The sequence below is a fragment of the Manis pentadactyla genome, chromosome 2 (assembly GCF_030020395.1).
Source record: "Manis pentadactyla isolate mManPen7 chromosome 2, mManPen7.hap1, whole genome shotgun sequence".
NCBI lineage: Eukaryota > Metazoa > Chordata > Mammalia > Pholidota > Manidae > Manis > Manis pentadactyla.
The window spans coordinates 215,836,262-215,849,145 of record NC_080020.1 but is presented as its reverse complement, the minus strand read 5'-3'; the positions used below and the strand labels follow the sequence as shown (position 1 = coordinate 215,849,145).

General features: G+C 37.5%; 1 pseudogene; it reads right to left on the bottom strand.

Annotated features, from left to right (window-relative positions):
- Positions 1–12,353: 12,353 nt before the first annotated feature.
- LOC118910450 (transmembrane protein 230-like) lies at positions 12,354–12,884 on the bottom strand (annotated as a pseudogene).

Here is a 12,884-nt window from a genome sequence, read left to right as displayed (position 1 = left end):
TAATTGTATCCAGTTTTAAGAGGAAGCCTCTGTCTCTCCTCTCACGCCGCCATCTTTAATCCTCCTGGAGGGGTTCCTTTTTCATCAGAGATGCTTGCCTGAGCTCTCAAAGGGAAGAGGCTAGAAAAAATGGAGCGTAATTCCCTATTATGGCACCTACTTTTTATAATCCGATTTCAGTGAATCCTAACCTAGGATACATCCGCCATGAGATATGTGACATTGTCCCCAGTTGGCAAATGAATAAATACAAGCTGAGGAAAGTCCTGTGACTCGCCAGGCTTATGCAGGTGGGAGGGAGAGAAATTCAGGTGCAGTCCCATGTGGCTCTGACTTCCAGACCCGGGCACTCACTTCCCCTCTGAAGTCTGTGCCTTACCAAAGGGCCCCTTTTCCTCTTTGATATTTGTAGTAAAAACAAAGCAGTACTTTAGAAAATAATGTAAGAAATGTATATACTACAACATTATCACTGAACATGGGACTTGACTTTGCATCACACAGAGGTATATTTTATACAGCTGATTACAGTCTACAATTCCTTTTTTCAGGACTGACTGTCTTTATTACTGTTTAATTTCTCATAATATCATATATGTTCACATAAAAAACAACACTCATCATTTATAAAATAACATTATATGAAACAAGTCTCAATAAATTTTAAAAGATTGAAATCATATCAAGAATCTTCTCTTTTCAAAATTACAATCAGAATCCACTTCATACCCATTAGGATGGCTATAACAAAAATAAACAAAAACAATAAAACACCCCAGAACATAAGTGTGCATAAGGATTTGGAGAACCTGGAGCCCAGATGCCTTCTGGCAGGAATGTCCAATGGTCTAGCCGTTGTGGGAAACTTTGGTGGTCATCAATAAGTTAAACAGAGTTATCATATGGCCCAGCAATTCCACTCCCAGGTAGATACCTAAAGGAATTAAAGGCAGGGGTTCAAACAAAAACTTGTACAAGATTGTTCATAGCACTTTCACAATAGGCAAAAAATAGAAACAATCCAAATGTCCATCAATAGATGAATGGATAAACAAAATATGGTATATCTATACATTAGAATATTATTCAGCCATTAAAAGTAATGAAGTAGTGATAAATGCTACAATGTGGATGATCTTAGAAAACATCATAGTAAGTGAATGAAACCAGACACAAAAGACCACATTTAGTATGATTCATTTATATGAACTATTCCAAATAGAAAACTCCAAAATTCCATAGAGATACTGAGTAGATTAGTGGTTACCAGGGGCTGGAGGAAGAGGGAATGGGGAGGGATGCTTAATGGGTCTAGAGTTTCCTTTTGGGGTGGGTGATGAAATGTTCTGGAACTAGATAGCGGTGATGCTAGCACACCACTGTGAATGTATTGAACGCCACAGAGCTGTACATTTTAAATGTTGAATTTTATATATGTAAATGTTACCACAATTTAAAAAAATAACATTACATTATTTTGTCAATGGTTCAGTAGTAAATCAACCACTTTTAACTTAGTAGAATTCCATTCCACAAACACAAATAAATTGAAATATATAATTTGCCAAAAACATAGAAATTCTCAAGTTATGTAACAGCCAGTGATTTCAAAGTGAGTTTTAAGTTTCTGCATTGAATCTGCTTGTGAGGTCAGAATCATAACCTCCAAGATAACTCTAAGTCACCAAGAAAGCCATTCACTCACTGTGTGGGCAACTGGGTGGGAACTCCCCCACAGGTTCCGGAAACTTTGTGGCTTGATGAGGTCAGTCAGCACAGAGCTCTCAGTTGCTGGTTTCCAACCCTGTTGTCCAGAAGGCTGTGCAAACAGCTGCAAAGCAGGTGGTAATGGTAAATTGGCAGTTATCAAGGAAATAACTCCCCTTTTTCTGTACTGATTCAGATGGTATTCCAGTATGTTAACTCCTGTACTTAACATATTGGAATAACAAGATTTATTGCTGTCTTCAAAATGTCAGATATTGAATCTGGAGAAGGAAGTTGATGCTCTTTTGGAACCATGAATATTGTCTGGGTTCTATCTATTTGCTCATATGGGTAGAACAAACGTCTTTTGAAATGAAACCCAACTTACCAGTTTTTTCTTTCATGGACTGTGTTTTTTAGTGTTGTATCTAAAAAAATCACCACCCAACCCCAGGTCACTTAATTTTCTCCTATGTTATCTTCTACAAGTTCTATAGTTTTGTATTTTACATTTAGGACTATGGTCTGTTTTGAATTAATTTTTGTAAAGGATGTAAGTTCTGTGTCTACAATCTTTTCTTTTTTCCTTTTTCTTTTTGCAAGTGGATGTCCTGTTGTTCCAGCACCATTTGTTGAAAAGACTATTTTTTCTCTCACCATTGAATTGTTCTCACTCCTTTGTGAAAGGTCAGCTGACTGTATTTGTGTGTCTATTTCTAGACTCTCTATTTTCTTCCATTGATTTATTTGTCTTACTACTCAGATAGGAATTTCAGTGGGATTATTGGACAAGCTGTCTCAGCAGACAAAAGCAAAGCTGTTAAAACCTCAGCCAATTCATCGATTTGATTCACACAAAAGATGTTGGGCAATTTCTACAGTTTTGCCTCATTATTTGCTGTTACTTGGGCCCAGATGATGCCAAGTCCATCTGAAATGTTTATTCAGGCAAGCGCGCTTCTGAATGGTATGAAAGACAACTAGCAAAAATCTCTCTTTTGGAAAACAATTTGAATAAAGTCATTTTTAAAGGATCCTGAAACTCGTCATGTTGTGAAAATGAATGCCACCATTTAAAAGCAAGAGATAAAAAGGATAATGAAGCTTCAGTTTAAAAACATCTTAGTGATGGTGAAGCTTAGAAGAAATTTTACAAAATAGAAAATATGGAATAATGAACCATTTATTACATTTTTTTTCTTAAGCTTAAGATACTCTTTAGGGTCAAAACATTTTATTTGTTTTGAGTAAACATGCCTTATTTACTTGAAAAGAAGTTGGTGGTGGGAAAACATATCACTAAAAAAGCACCCAACTTATAAGAGGCACAGTCTGATTTACCATGTTCAGTGCTATTGATCAAAACTTTAAATTCCAGCTTCCTGGAATAAATATTTTATGAATTAATTCATTTTTAGGAAGGAGCATTTCAGGAACAACTGCACATAAGGATTGGGTTTCCAGTCCTCTTTATCCCTATAACATTCTCTTTTTTATGATAAAATATAAACATGCAAAAAAATTCCCCTTGGATAGGCTCCTTGCTACATTTTCTTGCATAATGAACTACATTAGATAAATTACAAAGGCAGCAGTCAAATTGTGATTCCTTCCTACTTTTCAGAATTCTAAGACATTTTATAATTCACACCACAGAAATAGGAAAGAAAATCTTAAATGAACTGTTCTTAATTGTAGAGGACTAATTAAAGACAACTACCCTTATGATATACCCTGACTTTAGTGAGGGCTGAATGTCAACAAATTGAACTCATTTTTTTAAATGGCCTTATGAATGTGTCAGCCCTTTATAAGAATGCATGACAAAATAGACTTCAAAACAAAGAAACAAGAGACAAAGAAGAACAGTACATAATGATAAAGGGGTGAGTCCAACAAGAGGATATAACCATTATAAATATCTATGACCCAACACAGGAGCACCTACATATGTGAAACAAATAACAACAGAATTAAAAGGGAAATAGAATGCAATGCAGTCATTTTAGGAGACTTCAACCCTTCACTCACTCCAAAGGACAGATCAACGAGACAGTATATAAGTAAGGAGACACAGGCACTGAACAACACATCAGAACAGATGGACCTAACAGACATCTATAGAACACTCCACCCAAAAGCAGTAGGATATACATTCTTCACAAGTGCACATGGAACATTTTCCAGAATAGGCCACATACTAGGCCATGAAAAGAGACTCAGTAAATTCAAAAAGATTGAAATTCTACCAACCAACTTCTCAGATCACAAAGGAATGAAACTAGAAATAAATTGTACAAAGAAAACAAAAAGGCTCACAAACACATGGAGGCTTAACAACATGCTCCTAAATAATCAATGCATCAATGACCAAATTAAAACAGAGATCAAGCGATATATGGAGACAAGTGACAACAACAACACAAAGCCCCAACTTCTGTGGGATGCAGCAAAAGCAGTCTTAAGAGGAAAGTATATAGCAATCCAGGCCTATTTAAAGAAGGAAGAACAATCCCAAGTGAATAGTCTAAATTCACAATTATTGAAACTGGAAAAAGAAGAATAAATGAGGCCCAGAGTCAGTAGAAGAAGGGACATAATAAAGATCAGAGAAGAAATAAATAAAATTGAGAAGAATAAAACAATAGAAAGAATCAATGAAAGCAGGAGCTGGTTCTTTAAGAAAATAAACAAAACAGATAAACCCCTAGCCAGACTTATCAAGAAAAAAAGAGTATCTACACACATAAACAGAATCAGAAATGAGAAAGGAAAAATCACTACAGACACCATAGAAATACAAAGAATTATTAAAGAATACTATGAAAAATTATATACTAACAAACTGGATAACCTAGAAGAAATGGACAATTTCTAGAAAAATACAACCTTCCAAGACTGACCAAGGAAGAAGCAGAATATCTGAACAGACCAATTACCAACAATGAAATTGAATTGGTAATAAAAAAACTACTCAAGAACAAAACCCCTGGGCCAGATGGCTTCACTGCTGAATTTGTCAGACATTTAGAGAAGACATGATACCCATTCTCTTAAAATTTTCCAAAAAATAGAAGAGGAGGGAATACTTCCAAACTCATTCTATGAAGCCAACATCACTCTAATACCAAAACCAGGCAAAGACCCCACCAAAAAAGAAAATTATAGACCAATATCCCTGAGATGAACATAGATGCAAAAGTACTCAACAAAATATTAGCAAACCAAATTCAAAAATACATCAAGAGGATCATACATCATGATCAACTGAGATTCATCTCAGGGATGCAAGAATGATACAGCATTTGAAAATCCATCAATATCATCCATTATATCAGTAAAAAGGACAAAAATCACATGATCATCTCCATAGATGATGAAAAAGCATTTGACAAAATTCAACACACATTCATCATAAAAACTCTCAACAAAATAGGTATAGAGGGCAAGTACCTCAACATAATAAAGGCCATATATGACAGACCCACAGCCAACATCATATGTAACAGTGAGAAGCTGAAATCTTTTCCTTTAAGATTCAGAACAAGACAGGGTTGCCCACTCTCTCCACTTTTATACAACATAGTTCTGGAGGTCCTAGCCATGGCAATCAGACAATACAAAGAAATAAAAGGCATCCAGATTGGTAAGGAAGAAGTCAAACTGTCATTATTTGCAGGTAACATGATATTGTACATAAAAAACCCCTAAAGAATCTACTCCAAAACTATTAGATCTAATATCTGAATTCAGCAAAGTTGCAGGATACAAAATTAATACACAGAAATCTGTTGAATTTCTACACACTAATGATGAACTAGCAGAAAGAGAAATCAGGAAAACAATTCCATTCACAATTGCATCAAAAAGAATGAAATACCTAGGAATAAACCTAACCAAGGAAGTGAAACACCTATACCCTGAAAACTACAAGGCACTCTTGAGAGAAATTAAAGAGGACATTAATAAATGGAAACTCATCCCATGCTCCTGGCTAGGAAGAATTAATATTGTCAAAATGACCATCCTGCCCAAAGCAATATACAGATTCGATGCAATCCTTATCAAAATACCGAGAGCATTCTTCAATGAACTGGAACAAATAGTTCTAAAATTCATATGGAACCACAAAAGACCCTGAATAGCCAAGGCAATCCTGAGAAGGAAGAATAAAGCAGGGGGTATCTCACTCCCCAACTTCAAGCTCTACTACAAAGCCAGAGTAATCAAGACAATCTGGTACTGGTGCCACAACCCATAGACCAATGGAACAGACTAGAGAGTTCAGATATTAATCTAAGCATATATGGTCAATTAATATATGATAAAGGAGCCACAGATATACAATGGGGAAATGGCAGCCTCTTCAACAACTGGGGTTGGCAAAACTGAACAGCTACATGTAAGAGAATGAAACTGGATCACTGTCTAACCCCATACACAAAAGTAAATTCTAAATGGATCAAAGACCTGAATGTAAGTCATGAAACCATAAAACTCTTAGAAAAAAACATAGGCAAAAATCTCTTGGACATAAACATGAGTGACTTCTTCATGAACATATCTCCCCGGGCAAGGGAAACAAAAGCAAAAATGAACAAGTGGGACTATATCAAGCTGAAAAGCTTCTGTAGAGCAAACAACAACAAATGTGGAGATGTGGAGAAGAATGTAAATTAGTTCAACCATAGTGGAAAACACTATGGAGTTTCCTCAAAAAACTCAAAATAGAAATACAACTTGACTCAGGAATTCCACTCCTAGGAATTTACCCTAAGAATACAGGATCCCAGATTCAAAAAGACATATGCGCCCCTATGTTTATCACAGCATTATTTATAATAGCCAAGAAATGGAAGCAACCTAAGTGTCCATCAGTAAATGAATGGATGAAGAAGAGGTGTACATATACACAATGGAATATTATTCAGCCTTAAGAAGAAAACAAATCCTACCATTTGCGACATGGATGGAGCTAGAGGGTATTATGCTCAGTGAAATAAGCCAGATGGAGAAAGACAAATACCAAACGATTTCACTCATCTGTGGAGTATAACAACAAAGCAAAAACTGAAGGAACAAAACAGCAGCAGACTCACAGACTCCAAGAATGGACTAACAGTTACCAAAGGGAAAGGGACTGGGGAGTGTGGATGGGAAGGGAGGGATAAGGGTATTAAGGGGCATTATGATTAGCACACATAATGTAGTGGGGACAAGGGGAAGGAAATATAGCACAGAGAAGACAAGTAGTGACTCTACAGCATCTTACTATGCTGATGGATAGTGACTGTAATGGGGTATGTGTTGGGGACTTGATAATGGGGGGAATCTAGTAACCACAATGTTGCTCATGTGATTGTATATCAATGATACCTTAATTAAAAAAATAGAATGCATGATGACAATATCTATGAACATGGTGCTTCAAACATTAGCAGTAAGAGAGACTTCCAGACCCCGACTTCAAGTTCTACTACAAAGCCACAGTAATCAAGACAATTTGGTAATGGCACAACAACAGACCCATAGACCAATGGAACAGACTAGAGAGCCCAGATATAAACCCAACCATATATGGTCAATTAATATATGATAAAGGAGCCATAGATATAAAATGGGGAAATGACAGCTTCTTCAACAACTGGTGTTGGCAAAAGTGGACAGCTACATGCAAGAGAATGAAACTGGATTATTGTCTAACCCCATACACAAAAGTAAACTCAAAATGGATCAAAGACCTGAATACAAGTCATGAAATCATAAAACTCTTAGGAGAAAACATAGGCAAAAATATCTTGAATATAAACATCAACAACTTTCTCCTGAACACATCTCCTTGGGCAAGGGAAACAAAATAAAAAATGAACAAATGGGGCTACATCAAGCTAAAAAGCTTCTGTACAGCAAAGGACACCATCAGCAGAACAAAAAAGCGTCCTACAATATGGGAGAATATATTTGTAAATGACATATCTGACAAGGGGCTAACATCCAAAATATATAAAGAACTCACACACCTCAACATGCAAAAAGCAAATAACCCTTTAAAAAATGGGCGGAGGATATGAATAGACACTTCTCCAAAGAAGAAATTCAGATGGCCAACAGGCACATGAAAAGATGCTCCACATCACTAATTATCAGAGAAATGCAAATTAAAACCACAATGAGATATCATTTCACACCAGTAAGGATGGCCAACATAGAAAAGACAAGGAACAATAAATGCTGGTGAGGATGCAGAGAAAGGAGAACCCTCCTACACTGCTGGTGGGAATGTAGACTAGTTCAACCATTGTAGAAAGCAGTATGGAGGTTCCTCAAAAAACTGAAAATAGGAATACCATTTGGCCCAGGAATTCCACTCCTAGGAATTTACTCTAAGAATGCAGGAGCCCAGATCCAAAAAGACATATGCACCCCTGTGTTTATCACAGCACTATTTACAATAGTCAAGATACGGAAGCAACCTAAGTGTCCATCAGTAGATGAATGGATAAAGAAGAGGTGGTACATATACACAAGGGGAATACTATTCAGCCATAAGAAAGAAACAAATCCTACCATTTGCAACAACATGGATGGAGCTAAAGGGTATTATGATCAGTGAAATAAGTCAGGCAGAGAAGGACAAATGCCAAATGACTTCCCTCATTTGTGGAGTATAACAACAAAGCAAAATTGAAGGAACAAAATTGCAGCAGACTCACAGACTCCAAGAAGGGATTAGCGATTACCAAAGGGGAGGGGTTGGGGAGAGTGGATGGGGAGGGAGGGAGAAGGGGATTGTGGGGTATCATGATTAGTTCACATGGTGTGGGGGTCATGGGGAAGACAGTGTAGCACAGAGAGGACAAATAGGGACTCTGTGTCATCTTATTACATTGATGGACTGTGACTGCAATGGAGTATGGGCGGGGACTTTATAATAAGGGTGAATGTAATAACCACATTGTTTTTCTTATGAAACCTTCATAAGAGTGTATATCAATGATACCTTAATAAAATAAATAAATAAATGATAGATGTGCAAAAAAAAAAAGAAAAAAGACTTCCAGACTATTCTCTGGGCTGTTCATCCTGCTAGCAGAAAGAGCAGTGATTACGGAGATTGAATTGGACAGAATTGTGGACACGTTTCCCTCAGGCAATACAAACTTGTTCCTTGTTTTCCACTCTGACAAGCATCTATCACACGGACTCGACAGATGGTGCTGCCAGAGTACAGTCCACAAACCACTAAAAGGAAGCAACAGAAATGGTGGATCCCAGGGCTGGGCAGGGAAAGTGCAGAACAAACCAGGAGTATCCTATTGTTCCAGGAAGTAAGGAAAATTCCAAAGAATCATGGGGCTGTGCCAATCGGACATAGGAACTAGCTGAAAGGTGCTCCCATTGGTCCAATATAGGACAGTTTGAGCATGAAAACAAATATAAGGAATTTAAAGGAATTCATGAATTGAACGGGGAGGGAAGCCCCTCTTTACAGTAGAATGCCATCTGTTACACATATCAGCAATGACAGAATTAGAAAATTGGCATTTTGCTATCATCAGAGTAATAACTGACTCAGGCAAGAATCAGCAATGGATGCTATCACCGGATGCAAGGGCGCTGGGGAGCAGGATGCTTACCCAGCAGCAAACATCTTCCCACCCATTCTTTATTACTCACAAAGGGAAAAAGAGTGCCTTTACAGTGGAGACATGTGGCAGACGCCAACTGAACCAGGTGATCCAAGTTAACATGACCAAAAATGGGACAATCTGATGCCATGTGTCTCCTGATGTGAAGAGCTGAGTATTCCTGACCTAGAAATGCATCAGTCCAGACTGATCATTCCACAGAACAGATGGTCTCCTCTTCAAACACATCAACCTCTTAAAAGACAAAAAAACAAAAAATGGCTGAAAAACTGTCCTAGATTAGACTAAATGAGAGACATAACAACAAAATACAATGTATGATCCTAGATCCCAAATTAAATTTTGGAAAAGATGATAAAAGAAAATGTTACAGAATAAAAAATTGAATATGGACTGAATATTCTGTATAGATATTAAATTCCCTGAATTTAATATTGAACTCCAACTCTGTAAGAGAATGTCCTAATTCTTAGGAAACACATACTGAAGTATTTATGAGCAAAGCGACATGATGCCTGGACCCTGCTTTCAAATCGTCCAGCAAAAGAAAGGATAAAATATATCAAATTGTGAATCTAGGTGAAGGACATATGGGAGTTTGTTGTAATATTCTTGCAACTTCTCTATAGATTGAGGTTTTTTTTAAAAAAAAAGGTTTATTTGAGAAATAAAGTTGGGGCCCTTCTACTTCTGGTAATGGTTGAGTTAGATCTCCCCAGAGCACACCTGCAGGGGGAAAAGAAAAAGATAAACTCTGGACTTAATACAAAAAAGCAGCTAAGTGGAGCCCCTAGAGAGAGAACTATAGATACCAAATAAAAGTGAAATGATATCTTTAAAGGCTGAAAGAGAAGAAGTGTTAACCCAGAATTCTATATTAAGTGAAAACATCCTGCAAGAATAAAGGTAAAATAGACATTCTCAGATAAAAGAGAAGGAAGAGAATTCAGCACCAGCAGATTTACAGTACAACAAATGCTACTGGCAGTCCTACAGGCTGAAGGGATATATGCCAGATGGAAACTTGAATCCTCAGAGAGGAACAGAGACCATCAGTAATGGTAAATATGGGGTAAATATAAAGGTCTATGTTTCCCTCTTCATTTCATTACAGTATGTATGGCTTTTTAAAGTAAAAATGACAACACTGTCCTGTGGGGTTAATAAAATATATGTAGATATAATACATATAACACTGTGGTATATTGGAGAGGGGATAAATGGACCATATGAAGACTTCTACACTGAACACGAAGCAGTACACCAGGTGAAAACGTAAGAATGCACAGTGTAAACCTTAAAGCAACGCAAGGGAGAGAAAAGAAAGAGTGGAAAGGAGTTTAGCTAACAAACCAATAGAAAAAATAAAATAGATTTCTTTAGAAAGAAAAAAAGTTCAGGAAAGGAAGAACCAGAGGAACAAAAGACAGCAGAGATGAACAGAAAACAATAAAGTACTAGGAATAGCAACTTCCTCAGCCTGATAAAGTTTATCTACAAAACCCTACAGCTAACATCATGTTCAATGGTGAAAGGCCAAAGACTTTTCCTCTAGGATCAGGAAAAGGCCAGGCTGTCCACCTTCACCTCTCCTATTCAAGGTAGGGCGGGAGCTCCTAGCCAGTGGAGTTAGCACAAAAATCAAAGGCTTACAGACTGGAAAGGATCAAATAACACTGTCTTTATATGTAAACAACATGATCATATACCTATAAAATCCTGGGGAATCTGTAAAAGTTAGTAAGTGAATTTAAGAAGATTGAAGGTCAATATATAAATATCAACTATATTTCTGTACAGTAGTAATAAGCAATTGGGAAAAAAATTTAAACTACAGTTGTCATTGCACAATAAAACATTTAGAAGAAAATTTAGTGAAAGATAAGCAGGACCTTTAAACTGAAAACTACAAAACATTGCTGTTGGAAATTAAAGACCAGTGTAAATAGATATATCATGTTCGTGGGTTACAAGAATCAATATTGTTAAAATACGAGTTCACCCCAAATTGATTTATGGATTCTGTGCAATTTCAGTCAAAATCCTAGCAGGATTTGTTTTTAGATTTTGTCATTTTAATTTCTTTTGAGTATAGGATACTTCTTGCAAGCTAGGCAACGGAATCAAACTAAAGCAGTCAGTCCTCCAGAGATCCGGGCTAAATCTTGAGATCTTTAGCAGAATGGCATCATAGTGCAAGGTGCTAACGATGGGGTTATTAACAAACACTTATCTGTATTTTTCCTTAGAAAACAGCCACAAGTCCAGTCCTTAAAGGCATGATATATAGAACATCTTGATCCATAAAGGACAGAATGACCCAAATTATATGCTGGCCAACCTACTAGTGAGTCAGATCAGAGTTGGCCAAAGACTGGTGAACAGAGAAAGTGTTTACTTTTAAAAAAACTTGCTCTGAGGTTTAAAAAAGTTCTAGCTTCTATTAATGATAAGACAGCAAGCAGTAAAATATTACAGATGTACCCACACTGATACTTAACTTGCCAAGGTCTTCCACTAGAACATAAAGTTAGAGATGCATGTAGGGGATAAGATACTTAAGTATTTTCAAAATAAATTCCTTAGTACATGAAATTTGACACTACATTCTTCTATTTGCCATGAGAACAAATTAAAATGTGGATTACTGACAAGAAATGCTCAGCTGTAAAAAGGCTGGTGGCAGCAGTGCTTTCCACTATAGAAAAAACGACTTTCCCATATCATTAGCATCGGTACTCTTTCATGATTCGTATTCATGTGGAAAAACTTGTCGAGAGCTTTTGCCAGGGCCAGGAGATGAAAAATAGAGCATGTTCTAATTAGCTAATTGTAAGCTCAGTAAACTTCTTGAGGATGGACCCATAAACTCTGGCCATTGTTTTAACATCTGCAAACTGCAAACATCCTTAGCACTAAGCCACAGTTTCTGCTCAGTGTCTTAAAGCTGGGCTCAGTCCCACCTGTGACTCTCCTCCTCGGGGCTGAGGGTGGGTGCTAGTCATCAAAGTCTGGAAGGTCATTGAATGAGGAACCTCGGTAGCCTTTGCATGCATAGCCGGCCAAGCGCAGGCGGTGAAATCCTGGCAGGAACACCAGAATGCCGAGATCAGGAGGAGAACAGCCCGGTCTGCCCCACCTTTGCTGATATGGCCCGCCAGCAGGAGGGAGCCTATGCTAATGAGAAAGGCGCCAGTCAAAAACAGCAGTGCAGCAAGCGCAGTGGGCTTATACGGGATCTTAGGAGGGCTTTTCTTGAACTGAATGTAGCCATCGCCTGTGCTGGGGAGCCTTGGGTATTTCACTTTACTTCTGGGAATTCCAGTAGCCAGGGTGGTATGGGACGGCATCATAACACTCTGACAGGGCGCCCGCGTGCCAACACCTCGCTCACGGCTGGAGGCAGAGCTACCTGAGGCCTCATGGCAAGCCTCACCTAACTCCAGGATTAAAAAAAATTTTTTTTAATCAAGGTATGATTGTTATACACTCTTACGAAGGTTTCACATGAAAAACAATGTGGTTACT